This window comes from Panthera uncia, chromosome D4, assembly GCF_023721935.1.
Source record: "Panthera uncia isolate 11264 chromosome D4, Puncia_PCG_1.0, whole genome shotgun sequence".
Taxonomy (NCBI): Eukaryota; Metazoa; Chordata; class Mammalia; order Carnivora; family Felidae; genus Panthera; species Panthera uncia.
This window is the reverse complement of record NC_064807.1, coordinates 85,947,375-85,962,900: the sequence shown is the minus strand read 5'-3', so window position 1 is coordinate 85,962,900 and position 15,526 is coordinate 85,947,375.

Genomic DNA, 15,526 nt, shown 5'->3' with positions numbered 1-15,526 from the left:
TAGATGCCCTGATGGACTCGCAGCCGATCTTCTTAGGAGTGACACCCAGGTTATGTGGGAGAATGTCCCTTTTCATCGCAGATGTGCCCTGAAGGATCCAGAGGCGATACTGGCAGCTTCTTGGACGAGGTTCAGAAACACACACACACACAGAAAGAGAAGCAAACCCTGGCAAAAACGTCGACACCGGCAACTCTAGAGGAAGGACACACAGGTGTTCGCTGCGCCGTCCTCTCAATTGCTTCTCTTGATTTTTCAAAATAAAAAGTTGGGGCGGCGGGCGGGGGAGAGATTTTTAGAGTCCTCGGGTCCACAGCCTGGGTGTGCAACCCCACCCACAGCGCCAGAAGGGCCGGGGGTCCTGGAGCTCTGACTAGCACAGACACTGGGAGGGCGGCAGGAGGGGGCTGGGGGGACATCATGGGGTCCCCCTGCTCCACGCCCCACCCAGATACCAGAGCGACATTCCCAGGCTCGTTTTTTCCCCCCCCGGGGAACCTGCATCCAAGTGAGAAATGAACAGGCGTCGCTCACACCGCACTTGTAATGGGCGGGTCCGTGCTCAAGGCTGGAGTTCAGGGCTCAGGGCCCAGCAGGAAGGAAGGCTGTCCTCAGGGCTGTCTGCCCCAGGACCACTGCCTCCAAGCCCCTTTAACCATCCCCCCGCCTCCTGGCTCTTGCGCGTGCTGTCCCTCTGCCCAGGACACTCGTCCTTACCTCTTTCACCTCGGTAGCACCTCAGTAGGCTGGGATGCCCCTTTCCTACAGAGCCCTCCCGCCTGCCACAGCCCCCTCTGAAACGCCCCGATCCATGGCAATCCCTGCTTGCCACGCGGTCTGTCTGACCGCCCAGGGCCAAGTCGGCGAGGGGGACAGCGGTGAAGTGGCGAGGTCCACAGAGAGGGCTCTGGGGTCGGCTCGGCCAGCACTCCAGGCCAGGGCTTTGCTTGTGTGGCCTTGAACAATGACTCCACAACTTGGAGCCTTGGTTTGCTCATCTGAAAATGGGACAAGTGACAGCCTCTGTCTTATCAGAGGAGGGTGTCCTTAAAGCACGTGGCACGACGTCTGCCATCTAGCAGGTGTTCAACAGAAGCAGTTTTCTCCTCTACCCGGCTAGATGCCAAGCCCTCAGAGACCGAGGCATACCCTAGCATCGCCCTCGGCACCCGGCCCAGCCTCCTGCACACCGGAGGCAGAGAACAAACCCCGGGTGATTTCCCACCGTCACCGAGCCACCCGGCTGCATTTGGGACACATCCTACACTATGTTTCTCACGTACAGGTTTACCTTCACGAAACCTGTGACTGTCTTTCTCCAGCTCGCTCTGGCGGGCGGGGGGGGGGGGGGTGGAGCCCGGACTCGATAGGAAACCAGTATTGACAACCCCAAGGCTGAGGCTTTGGGAGGCTCGGGGTCAGCGTCCTGTCTTGGCCATTTGTAGGCTGTGTTGTTCTGAACAGGTTACTTAACCTCTCTGAGCCTCTGATTCCTCATCTGAAAGATGGGGTTTACATAAACTCCTACTCGACACGGCCTTTGGGAGGGCTTCTTAAAAGGTGGAGAGAAAGCTCCCAGCTTAGGGGCGCCTGGCTGGCTTGGTTACTGGAGCATGTGACTCTTGACCTCGGGGTTGTAAGTTTGAGCCCCACGTAGGGTATAGAGACAACTTAAAAAGAAAAATCTTAAAAGAAAACAAGAGAAAGAAAAGTCCCAGCCTAGAGAGGGCAGAGAGCCAGGAGGAGAGGGGCTGGGTGTCCCCTCCACTCCCCTCCCCTCCCCTCCCACGGACCTCCCTGAGAAGGGGGAGTGGCGGGGAGAAGGCCTGTGGGTGGCTCAATGGCCCCGAGTGGGGAGGGGCCCAGCCACTGCCCGCTGCCCAGCTCTCCCCCAGCTGGCTCCCTGCCACTAAGCCCGCACGCCCTGCAGCAGGGGTGCAGACAGAGACCTCTCCTTGCCACACCCAGGAGGAAGAGCAGGAACAGCCCCCCCGCTCCCGAGGCGGCTCCCTGCACCTCCTCCCCCTGCACGAAGCTCTTGTCTGCCAGGAATGAACGCGAGAGAGCCGGTCCCTGGAGCCCAGGATAAATGTTGAGTCTGATTTTGATTTCCCTAAAGCAAAATACCTCTCAGCTGATTGAGGCTCCGCTCAAACACGGTGGGAACGGAAAGCAGGGGCTGGCGGCCCCCACAGAGGCCCTGGAGGGATGGCGGGCGGACCACGCTCCCCTGGGCCCCTTCGGCCACTGTCCTGTGACCGCCCCAGGCTCCGTTTTCTTCTCCAGGGACAGAGGCTGGATCAAGGGCCAGGGTCACCCGCACCTCCCACCTCCAGGGCAGCCAGGAGGCCTCTCTGGTTCGATTCACGCAAAAAAGAGGAAGTGGGGAAATTCGGGCCTGGCCACCGGCAGCCCCTTGTCACTAAATCTGACACTCCGTCCGTCCTGACGCCTCTGAGCACTCGGACAAAGAGAGTGCTCAGAAGTGAAGGGCAGCTTCCAGAAGGGCGGCACCCTGCCCACGGGCCCCCGGCCTCTCCTTTGCTCAACCTCCGAGTACCGGGGTCCGTCTGAGCCCCTTCTTCACACGGCTGTCCGGGGGCACAGCCTGTGCACCCCGCACCCCCCTCTAGCTCAGCCCCTGTCTACGCTCCTCACGGTGGTCCAGGGGCCCCTCACGCTCCACGTGGCCCATAAGGACCCGCACCTCCCCCTGGACCTCCCCTTCCTGGGGACACCCCTCTTCCTGCTCTACCTGGCAGAAAACACGGGACCACCCGCACATTGGCCACACACACGCAGGTGGGGAGACAAGAAAGAGTTAAATGCTTGGGAGTCACCCTCCCTGGGGTCCGGCCACACCCGAGGGCAGGGTGAGCAGACACCCACACTCCCCAAGCGTCCAGGTGCCTCAACTCCCCCCCTCCCCGCAGCCCCAAGTCATTTCCCATCGCCCCTGCGCTCAGCTCAGACGACAGCCAGCGTGGAAATACACTCGTGTTCCTGCGGGGGCAGGGGACTCGGCCGCCCTCAGCCACACAGTCTCCAGAGACCTCCAGTCGCCGGCTTCCGCACCCCATGAAGTGACCTGCAGGCAGTAAGCCAATGACGGCGGACCCCACAGGCCCCGTGTCCCGGGGAGAAGGCTGTGGACACCCACCAGGAGCGTGACGGAAATGGGAGGGGGGCACATGCCCAGGGCCAGACGACCCGGGCCAGGTCCCGGAGGCACGGTGCTAGGTGCCCTTGGCCGGGGGGGTGGGGGGCGGCGGGGGGAGCTCATCTGTAAGAGGGGGCTGCCTCAGAGATCAGCTATAAGCCGACAACACGCACAGGTCACTGGTGCTGACCCTCGCTCCACGCCTCCTCCAGGCCGGGGAGACAGACCGCCAGCCCCCCACCCGCCCCTCGCCTGGCTTCCATAAATGCCCAGCTGGAGGGAGCCAGCCTGAGTTCATCAGAAAGGCGCCTGGCCTCCCGCCCAGAATTCCAGGGCATTCCAGGCTGAGCCGGAAGCCCCTCTAGCTGACCCAGAAGGAGCAAGTTCCCCCCCGAGCCCTGGGCCCCCTGCCTTCCCCCCCACCCCCAGCCCGCCCCTCTGGGTCCCCTCTCCCCACTGGTGGCGGGGTGACGGTGACGGACGCCCAGCCTCCTCTGCATTATCCCCACCCGCGTGGGCTGGGGCCCACGGCCCCCTGCGGGGACGCGTTCACAGCGGACCCCGGACCTTCGGTGCCGGCTCGCCTGCGGGGACCCACGGGCATCCGCAGGCCCACCGCGGCCAGATCTGCGAGCTGTCTAGCCCCTCACCAAGCCCTTTGCACCCAGGATTTTGTAAAGCCAGGGGTCACAGCTCTGGCCAACACTAGGTGAGTTGCCCCCCCACCCCCCGCCTTCTAGGCCCTCCCCCTCCCCCGGCTGCTGGGACCGCCTCTGGCTGACCTGCCTGTAGCCCTAGCAGGTAGGCTCTCCCCCACCACGGGCCTCGCGCAGACAGGCCCGCCACACTCTCGCGGCTGCGTGACCTCCGCCAACGGCCTCCCCTCTCTGAGCCTTGGTCCCCCCTCCCTCATGGAGCCGCCGTTAGAGCCAAAAAAGAGGGTGCAGGCCAAAAGCACCGGGCCCGGCACGTGACGAGGGACACGGGGACACGGACCGTCACGATGACGGCCATGGTATCAGAATAAGACGTCCGGGGTCTCACTGCCGTGGGGGCAGCGGCAGAAGATGGGGCAGGGCTGATGGGACCCAGACAGAGAGGAGCCAAGCCCTCAAGGGAACCGAGGTGTGGGAGGAGAGGCTGCTCAGGGCCGCTCAAATCCCAGTTCAGGTGCCCCTTGTTCCCTCCCGGCTCTTCAGGATCCTCCCGAGCCCCAGGTGGCTGAGGCTCCGGCTGGGTTGGCTGAGCCCTCCCGCTGCCACAGGCCCCGTGCTGACACGTGGGGGTCCCTGCCGGCCCACCGAGCTGGTGAAGAAACTGAGGCTTCACAGAAGCAAAGGCAATCGTCCAAGGTCACAGTCGGTGGCGGAGGAGTAGAGGTGGGCGCCCAGGTCCCTCCAGCTTGGTCGCCCGCGTGCTCAAAGAGGCTTCAGCCTGGAGACGGTTGACCCCAGGGAGGGGGCCACCCGCTGAGGCCAGCACTCACCGAGCACCTGCGGCGGGCCAGGCACGGGGTGCACGGAGTGTGAACTCCATGGTCCTGCAGGGAGCAGGGGCTCCCGACCGTCACAGCGGCCCTTGCCGCTCCCTCCCCTGAGAACCAGGCTCCCGGCTCCACCTTTCTCCTGGGCACTGAGACCCTCCCCACATTTAGATCCTCTAGATAAAGTTCAGTTTGTGTCATGCCTCTCACATCTGTTTTCTCGTCTGACAAACGGGGTGAGAATGTGTGCTCCAACCGGCTCACGCGGGGTGAAAGTGCTTGGTCCCCGGAGCAGGGCCGCCTGCCGGAGGCGTCCAGGGGCTCCCCGCAGGCACCCTCGCCAGAGCCTCTGAGGGCAGCCACCAAAAGCAAGGTGTGGCTCAAATCTTATGTTCCACGGGCACCTGGGTGGTTCAGTCGGTTAAGCGTCCGACTTCGGCTCAGGTCACCGTCTCCTGGTTCGTGGGTTCGAGCCCCGCGTCGGGCTCTGTGCTGACAGCTCGGGGCCTGGAGCCCGCTTCGGATTCTGCGTCTCCCTCTCTCTCTCTCCGCCCCTCCCCTGCTTGTGCTCTGTCTCTGTCTCTCAAAAAAATAAACATTAAAAAAAAACAAATCTTACTTTCCAGCTCAGCTATTTCCACAAGGTCTGCATTCTGCGTCATCATTTATAAATAGTTATTTTACCCTAAAAATAAAGTCATAAAATATATCAATTTCTATATAAGTTAAATAACTCCCCCTCCCCCCACAAACTGTCAAAACTGCAGGAAGATGTACTTTGTCTCGTGCGGAACGTCTCCATTTGTTAGCATTTTCCGCGAACCCACCCGCACTAAACACCTGGCAGGCATTAAACACAAGCAGTGCCCGAACGACGCCGCCCGACAAGGACTTCGTACCCCCCTTCTACAGATCAGGAGACTGAGGCACAAACAGGCGAAGCCACCTGCCCAAGGACCAAAGTCAGTCTGCAGGGAGGCTGGGACCAGAAGCAGGGTCCGCGTGACTCCCCGAACTTGCCGGAGAAGTACAGCTTTGCAAACATCCCACAAATGCCTTCGGGGGGTCCCCTTCTTCACTTCCCGCCTGACTCCTGAACTGCCTCATCTGGTGCTCCTCAAAAGAGGCCCCGAGTCCCCGGCTTCTCTGACTCCCCACCCGGGCTGGGAAGCAAAGGTCCTCGAAATCTACTGATCTATTAACAGCTCGCTTTGGCTGAGCGATCCAGACCAAGGCCCGCTCGCAGCCACCAACCCCAGCTCCCCTGCGTTCCAGCCGGGCGACCTCAGACATGTCAGTTAACCTCTCTGAGCGTCGGTTTCCTCGTCAGGAGACCCGGGATCTCTGAATCTCCCACGGGAGTCGGTCCTGAAGGAGGTGAACCACACGCCTTCTCCTGCTTCCTTCGAGGCCTCGGGGGAAGGTCGGCGGACAGGGTCTTCTCAGGACTCCCCGTGGAGGACCAAACCAAGTGCTTAGGGACTCAGTTCGGCCCAAGTCCACTAACCTCTTCCAAGCACTTGCTGAGACCGCAGGCTGTGGGAGGCACCGGGGTGCTTGGTCGGCAGGAGGGGTCTTTTTCTGCACTGTATCCTTCTCCTTTTTGTTGTTTTTAATGTTTATGTATTTATTTTGAGGCGGGGAGGGGCAGAGAGAGGGAGACAGAGAATCCCAAGCAGGCTCCGTGGAGCCCGACGTGGGGCTCGAACCCACGAACTGCGAGACCGTGACCTGAGCCGACACTAAGAGTCGGACGCTGAACCGGCCGAGCCACCCCCGGGCGCCCCTGAGCGAAATCATTCGTTAGCCTCTCTGTGACCTTGGGAAACGGAATTCACCTCTCTGGGCCTCAGTGTCCTCGTCTGTAAAACGGGGGCGATGGTGGCAACGATAACCTTCCTAACAGGGTAGTTAGAACAAATGGGATTTGTTTTTTTCCCCCCTTCACGCATTCGATAACGAATTGCCGAGCAGCGTATGGGCCAGGCCCTGAGCTGGAACATGGCACTGGCCCCCAGACACAGGTCCTTGCCCCACGAGTCTCCGATGTAACAGGAGAGACGGACCTAAAGCACACGACAGCACAGCCATCTAATGATCTGTGTAAACGGAGCCCAACCCAGCTGGGGGGGGGGGGGGGGGGGGGGGCGGGGGGCCCCGGGGAGGGGGACGCCCCCCCCCACCCCCCCCATCCCCCCCCTCACATACCAGGTCGCTGAAGGCAGCACTGGCAGGGATACTGAGACTAAGCAGGGGCTGTACCGGGAATGGGAACCAGGCACCCTGGGGTCAGCAGCGCTGCGAGCTCTGGCTCTGGCCCTTTAAGAACCCAGGGCTGGGGTGCCTGGGTGGCTCAGTTAGGCGGTTAAGGTTGAGGGTCTGACTCTCGATTTCGGCTCAGGTCATGACATGATCTCACGCTCATGGGATCGAGCCCCAGCGTGGAGCCTGCTTCAGACACTTACCCTCTGCCCCTTCCCAGCTTGCACTCAAAAAATAACAATAAAAAGAAAAAAACTAGGGGCTCAGTCGGTTGAGCGTCAGGCTTCGGCTCCGGTCGTGATCTCGCGGTCTGTGAGTTTGAGCCCCGCGTCGGGCTCTGTGCCGACGGCTCGGAGCCCGGAGCCTGCTTCGGATTCTGTGTCTCCCTCTCTCTCTGCCCCTCCCCTGCTCATGCTCTGTCTCTGCCTCAAAAATAAATAAAATATTAAAAAAAAAAAAAAAACGAATAAAATAAAAGAACCGAGGGCAGAGGTTGACCCTGACGGGCCCTCCTCACAGAAGTGACCCACCCCGGTCCTTCTCCTGGTCCCAGGCAGGAGGAGGACCCCAGCACTGGGACTCCAAGCAGTCATGGAGCACAGAGAAGCATAGCCACACGTCTGTCGGCCTGGCCAGAACCCACCGGAGGCCAGAGGGGCGCCCACCTCCCCAGGCGTGCCTGGGGCCTCGCGTGGCTCACCTCGGTCCCCAGACCGGCCCCCAGCAGCGCTCCCCCGAGGTGGGGTCGGCCCCCCTCCACAGGGCTAACGAGGCAGACCTCTGCCCTCCCACATGCCTCCCCTCCACTCTGGCCCCTACACCTTCCCTAGCCCCTCAGAGCTGCCATACCCAGATGCCTCCAGACCTGGAACACGCCGCTCCTTCTGCCCGAAACACTCTCGACAGCCCCCCCCCCATAAACCAATCCCCCCAAGACCTCTTTGTGCCTTCTCCACTTCTCCCTCAGGTAGGGCCACCAAATTCAGCATATAAAAATATAGCATGCCTGATTAAAATTAGATTTCAGGTGAACAACGAGCAACTGTTTAGGATGGCTGGCAACCCTATCCCCAGGGTTCAACTGAAACATCACCTCTTCCAGGAAGCCCTCCCAGATGCCCCTCCCCACCCCACCCCAGACCTGGTAGCCTCCCATAGCATTGCAGAACGTCCTGTCTTGACGCTTATCCTAGCCTCGTGTTTCTCCGGCCGGCTCCGAATGCCGGAAGACCAGAAATCCATCCGTCCATCCCACTGCCCTGCGTCCTGGCGCCCCCAGGACCTGGCATCAGACAGCGGATCCGCAGAGGTGTTCTGCCTCTGAAGCGAAGGGTGGCAAGGTGGCCCGGCGATACCCTTGGCCAAACTCGCCCCGCACGGGCACCCAGGCCCTCCAGCCGCTCCCTCCCAGCTGGCTGGGCCTCCTTCTCCTGAGATGCGCCCAGAACACTTCTCACGACCGCCCCCGGCTCCACAGAGCCAGGGCCAAGGAAACACAAATCCAGGTAAGGGCGGCTCGTAGGCCCCTCTTCTGTATTTTGACGGCTGCTGTTAGTTTTAATTAAGATCGTGTTGCGCTCCGGCCCAGCAAGGGCGTCCTCATGTCTGGAAATAACTGCCTCCCCATGGGGCCGTGGGGGCTACTGAGCCACGGACGGGAGGGAGGCAGGACCCTGGGGGCCGCGGGGGCAGAGGCCCAGGCAGCACGGGCTTTGAGCTCTGTCGAGCCTCGTCTGCCCAGCACACACACCATGTATTTTTGAACAGAAGGGAAGCATTCGCTTTTTCCCCCACAGTGCCAAAAATAGCCCCATCTCCTGCCTTTGAACAGGAATCTCTCGGTTCCTAACAAAGAGACAGGAGCGGGGTGGGGGGGGGGGGTTGCTGAAAGGAGCGGCCCTGTGGGCCGGCTGGACCCCTTCCTCGTCTCTTGGCCCCGGAAGGAGAGGGGGGCCAGGTCCCCGCCAGGCCTGCCTTCTCAGGGCCCCCACCCCCCAGACAGGGTCAGCCCCCCAGCCCCAGCCCAGGAGGTCGGAGGGGGCCACACAGGAACGGAGGGTGAAGACCCGATGGCGGGGACAAGCAGCTCCGTTCACTTGTTAGCTTGTGCGTTTTCCTGTTTGTTCATTTCTTCCAACAGTTACGCGCCGGGCTCCTTTCTTTCTGGGAGCCGGGGGGGGGGGGGGGGGGGCGGACAGCGGTGACCCCCGTGACCAGACGAGTCCGTGCTCACGGTGCTCATCGCTGAGTGAGAAGGGGCCGAGCTGAAGGTGTCCCCGCCACCCGATCCGGGGAGGCCACTGGCCGGTCTCTGGGCACCTGCCGTAAAGGGGCCGCTGGGTGCTGGCACAAGCAGAGGGTGAACCAGAGGGGAGGGGAGGGTGAAAAGCGCCTCGGAGCGACCCCTCGCCCGGGGCACGGACCCTCATTCAACCTGGCAGCGAGCCTACAAGAGGCATCTCCCATCCCCTGAGGCCGCCGGGGCTCAGAGGAAGGGGTACGGGAACTTGGGACCGGCCAGGCCCCTTTGCCAGTATTTTCACACTCGTTCGGGCCACAATCCTGGGAAGTGGGACTGTCATCATCCGCCCATTTCACAGGTGAAGTAAGGAGGCTCGAGGGAACGAGCTTGGCCGAGGGTCCCAGAGCTCACGAGAGGAGCCGGGGTTCGCCCGCAGGCCCGGCAGGACCCTGCCCGGGAGCGCCTGACGTCCCACTGCGCACAAGCCATCTCAGCTCCCATCGTTCTCCCCCACCACCCCCCTACCCCCACCCCTCCCACCCCTGCTCCGCAGAAGAGAAAGCGGAGTCAGGAGTCGGGGCTGGGAGGTGGAGAAGGAGGGATGGGAAGTGAACCCGGCTCTGGGTGCCGCCAGATCCAGGGCCCTTTCTGGTTCCCGCAGAAGCTTCATCGTTTAAAAAAAAAAAAAAGAAAAGAGGCCACCTTCTGTCCCCAAAAGGCCAGAGCAGTAGGGAAGCCGGGGGAGGGTGGAGAGAGAGAGAGAGAGAGAGAGAGAGAGAGAGAGAGAGAGAGAGGCGCACTCTGAGCCCACTTCCTAGCTGAAAACCCAAGCCTGAAATAAAAAAAGCAGAGTGCTATTTCTGCTTTGGGTTAAACATTCCTCAAAGCCACATTCCTCCCGCCCTCCTCCTTCTCCCCTGCCAGGGAATCCAGAGCACGGTGGCCTGGTGGCCTGGACGCCCCGCCAGCTTCCCGGTGCCACCGCATGAGACCAGGAGTGCCACAGCCAGTAGCTGCCCTGCACCCCTTTCTGGGCACCCCCAACCTGGGGAGTACTGCCCCCTAGGTGGCCCCACCAGGATACCCTTGGGCTAAGAAAAGGTGACATCCAGGGGCATCCGGGTGGCTCAGTGGGTCAAGCATCCGACTTCGGCTCAGGTCACGATCTCACGGTCCGTGGGTTCGAGCCCCGCGTCGGGCTCTGTGCTGACGGCTCGGAGCCTGGAGCCCGCTTCGGATTCTGTGTCTCCCTCTCTCTCTTTGCCCCTCCCCCGGATGCACTCTGTCTCTCAAAAATGGAATAAACATTTTAAAAAATTAAAAGAAAAGGTGACATCCCATCACACAGACAGCAGGACGCTGGAGAAATGGAGACCCTGAGGGGGTAGCCAAAAGCCACAGCAAGTCTGGCTGGAACCAGGACCCCAGACCCCGACTCCCTTGGAGGTTCCCCGGGCCTCGTCTGATTGTGGGTCAGGAGCACAGTCAGGTCCCACCCTGGCCGGGGGACGACCGAAACAAAGCAACACATGGACACTCTGGGAAGCCCAAAGCCTTACGCGGAGGTGTTCACAGGCCTGCCCTGTGCGTGGCTCCAGGCTGGGCACTGCACAAAAACAAATCCACCGCACGTTGTCCCAACGTTCAAGGAGCTTACCAGACCTCTGGCCTCTGAGGTCCCCCTCTGTTGCTATGTCCCCGAGCCTCACACTGCACCTGTGGTCTCCTCCTTCGCCCAACAGACCTTTCTCGAGGTACCCAGGCCGCACCAGGCACTGGCAGGTCAGGACAGCTGGGGGCGCTCCAGGGGTACCAGTGCTCTCCACGGCCGGCCGTATCCTTGGGCGGCCTCTTGCTTCCCGGCCCCAGCCCGCAGGCTCCCCGGGAGCAGGGATGGGGCCAGCACCGCACCAGGGGACACGCCGCTCCTGAGCTCACGGGCCGGGAGGACTCCGTGAGGCGAGCACAGCGCTGGGCACCTAGCGAGCACCAGAGCCTCCGCGGGGATGGGCAGAGGCCGAGAGAGAGGCCCGACTCCCAGGGGCAGCCAAGGCCGAGGCTGCCCCAGATCCCTTGCAGGAGGCGAAACATCTGGAACCAGCAGGGCCGTGCGTGAGGCTACGGAACCAGAAGGATCCCACCCGCTGTCCGAGCTCACATCCGGCCCGGGAAGCTGGGACGCCCGGCCAGCATCTGATGTCCAACAGCTGCTTGAATGCCTCCGGTGCTGGGGGGGTGTTCACCACCCTCCTCAGCAGCTCCAAGGTCGTAAGGCTCACAGAGACCGTGGGAGGCAGGCACGTGGTGGGGGGCATTGTTTTGTCAGACGAAGAGCCGAGCCTGAGCCCCAGTTTGGCCACTGGCCGGCGGGGAGGCCCTGGGCATGTCTCTGAATCTGCCCGGGCCTCTCTATTTCTTCACCTGTAAAGTGGGCACAACAGTCCCTCCTCCCCGGGTCGCGGTGACACCACAGCGGGGATAAATCTGTACTCGGGATTCAGGGCACCGCATGCTCCCTTGGTAAACGGGGGATGTCACCTTTGTTATTCTTCTCACGTCCCTCCCCCCCCCCCACTGCCCCAGGACAGACGGGCCCCCACAGACCACGGTGGGGAGGGCAGAAGGAGGCCGAGAAGGGACAGCCAGGTCGCCAGGTCCCAGGGCCGGCAACTGCGCAATCAGCTTGTGACTCAGGCTCCCAGGCTGCCCCCCACCCCCCGCCTGCGCCAGTGCACATCCACATCTACGACCTGCACGGAGCTGCCCTCACGCACACCAGCATGCACACGTGCGTGCCCAGACGAGCCGGCCCGCCCACTCCTGACACGCGCCGCGACCCCGTCACTCACACCCAGAGCACGCCCACGGGGACCGGGGCTGGCGCATGTGATCCCAGCCCCCGCCCCGCCGCACACCCACGCCAGGCGCCCACGCTTGCTCACGGTCGCCCGCACACGCGGCCACGGCAGCTTCGCGGCACCCCCGCCCACGAGGGCCCGCACTTGGCCCGGGATCAAGGGCCACCTGCCTCACTCGGCGGACGGGCGGCCTGGGGCCAACCCTGATCCCCTGTGGCCTCGGTTTCTCATCTGTAAGCGAGGACCCCCTCCCCCCCTGCCCCAGGGACTCCTGGGAGGAGCTGGTGATGGGCACATGGGAGCCCTGAGCCCCGCCCACTCACACGAACCTACTGCAGAGACGGCCGCTGATCCTCGTGCGTTGTTGATTACGGGTCCTCCCCCCTCGCTGATGAGCCACCAAATTCACGCCTCCGCTATCCCTAACCTCACCCACAGCGGACCCAACCCGCAGATGGGAAAACCAAGGCACGAGAAACTAAGAACTGTGCCTGTGGCCGCGACAGCACGTTCTCCCAGGCAGACACCAGAGGCAGACACGGGGCGCGCTCCGTCCCCGGGGGCCCCGGTGTAGCCGCCCCACAACAGTCTCGCCAGCTGGCAATGTGAACATTGCACAGAAGGGGAAACTGAGTCCCAGGGGGCGCTGGTGACTCCACAGTCACTGTCCAGGCTGCGAGGGTTCTGGGACTGGAGCCCAGGCAGGTGTCTCTACAGCCCTCCAAGGCCACGTCCATGCAAGGGATCAGAAGGCCAGCGTCTCCGAGCAGGCCTTCCCTCCCCGACTCAGAATGATCCTGCCACCAGCCAGCGAGGCCAAATCCAGAGGCCCTCCTATTGGCCACTCCCTCCCAATTTAGCAGAGGGCTTGTGACCACCCAGGCGAGGGGCCGAGGACCGCGGTCCCCTGACACCAACAGCTATGTGGCCTCTTTCCTGTGACGGTATTTACTGAGCACTTACTACATGCCGCTCCCTGTGTCCTCCTGCTGGGAAGAACCCTGCAGCCCATCCCCGTGTCACACACCAGACGCACACCCAGAACTCAGAGGGGTCAGGGGCTGGACGGCCACGGCCACAAGACAGCAAGCTGGCCCACAAGCCCTCAACACACTGCTGTCCTGCCCTCAGCCGGGAATCTGACCCCGATTTCAAGCTACCTGGAAACTTGGCACATTAATTTATGAGGTTCTGTGCCCTGGTAAATAGACCACACCCAGGACGTGCGAAGCATTTCGTCTCACGATGCCAGTAAAAAGGATGCTCTTTTTAATGGATGCCGGTTTTCTCCTTACCCGAGAGTAAGAGATATTTAGGACAAGACGAAACATCTCAGAAAAAAGCAAGACCTCACCAGAGGCGCCCCCAACGAGAGCCAGCCGTCCTGGGTTTCTGCCTGGTATTTGCCACATAACCTTGGGAAAGACACCTCGCCTCTCTGAAACTAGGGTTTTCCATTTGTAAAAAAGGGCACTGGACTACATGACCCCAAAGTGCCCTCTAGCTCAGAGATTCTAGAATTCTATCGAACAGTAATCAAGGGCGCCTCGGGGACTCCGTGGGTTAAGCGCCCGACTTGGGCTCAGGTCACGATCTTACGGTTTGTGAGTTCAAGCCCCGCGTCGGGCTCTGCACGGTCAGCACGGAGCCTGCTTCGGATCCTCCGTCCCCCTCTTTCTCTCTGCCCCTCCCCTAATCAAGGGAATGAACACTGAAACAGCGAGCCACTCCTTTCTTCCCCCACAAAATCAGCAATAATCCAGAAAAGCAGCAAGACTCAGTGCTGGCAAGAATGCAAGCCAACAGGCACCCTCTCGTCCATGTTCCCTGCAAATGTAAATGGGAACATACTTTCCGGAGAGTGATTTAACAATTTTTCCATCAGAAGCCTTTTAAGATGTCCCCAGGCTTTAATGCCACAGCTTCATTCTGGGGCATTAACTTCAGGAAGAGTTGGTGCAAAATTTATTGCGAAGCTGTTCTTACAAAGATTTAGTACAAGAATGTTCATCACAGCACTGTTGATATTGGCAAAAGGAGGGAAGGAAGGGAAGAAGGGGGGAGGAAGGAAGGAAGGAAGGGAGGAAGGAAGGAAGGGAGGGAAGAAAGAGGAAGGAAGGAAGGAAGGAAGGAAGGGAGGAAGGAAGAAGGAAGGAAGGAAGGGAGGGAGGAAGGAAGGAAGCAACCTAACTGTCCAATGGCCGGGGATCAAATGAAATGTTGCATTCACACGGTACACCACTAAAAAATAATGTTTTCAGGGGGGCGCCTGGGTGGCTCAGTCGGTTAAGCGTCTGACTTCAGCTCAGGTCACGATCTCACGGTTCATGAGTTCGAGCCCCGTGTCGGGCTCTGTGCTGACAGCTCGGAGCCTGGAGCCTGCTTCGGATTCTGTGTCTCCCTCTCTCTCTGCCCCTCCCCCGGCTGCACTCCGTTTCTCTCTCTCTCACAAATGAATAAACGTTAAGAAAATTAAAGAAAAAAAAAAAGAAAGTGCCAGAACAGGTGTGAGGAGGTGGCCTGGGCTCTGGGACCCCCGGCAAGTCCCGTCCTTCCCTGGCTTCTTCTGCTCCTCTCTGCACAACAAGGGGGCAGGCTGCAGACCCCCCACTCGGCGTGTCCTGTTCTAGAAGACAGAGGACATGTATCCCCAGGACCAAGTGCCACCAGAAGTTTCAAGGGTCCCCTCAGAAGCAGGTACCGGGCTAAACCCTTCACATGGCCGTGAATCCAACTCTGGGGCCTCTGTGATGCCCGTCTTCCCCGGGAGGAAAGGAAAACTCTGGGAGAAAGCTTGCAGGAGACAGGAGCTAGAACACCCACACATCTGGTCCCAGAGGCCTTCCACCCCCACCCCCCACCCCCGCCCCGAGACCCTGCCGCTGAACAACCCCCTTTCCCTTTCTGGCCCACGCTCTGGACCTCAAAGCACCCTCCCGTTTGGACCCACGGAGTCACGTGAGCAGGTATTACAGACGAGCCAGCTGGGCCTCAGAGAGGGTCAGTGACTTGCCCAAGGTCACAGAGCTCGACTGAGGCCCCAGCTCCATTCTCCAGGATGCTGAGTTCTTTCCTAACAGCAGACTTGGCGTTTCTTGCCCAGATGCCCACCTTGGCGTAAAGACCCCGATCTCAATTGTGGCTGCCGCTGTGTCTCACCCTCAGGACAGAGAGGGAGCCAGGCTCCTCGGTCTTCCCCTCTTGTACCCAGGATGCACAGGGATCACAGAAGCCGCCTTCCTCCCTCTGGGCCCTCCCTCTCCTGGGTGGCTTATTCCTAGCCTGGCCATGGGGCCCTTCACACCCCAAGCCCCTTATTTGTCCCAAACTGGGTACCAGATACCGCCCCCGCCCCCGGCGATGTCTTGCCCCCTCTGGCTGAGCGGCACTGAGTGGGGGGAGTGATCATCAGAGAATATTCCTCATCTTACGCGAAGGGACGCTTCCCAAAGCCAGAGGGTCATGGTGACACCCAGCATCACCCCAGGCTCCTGACCGTGAACAAGGGTCCCCTTCTCTGC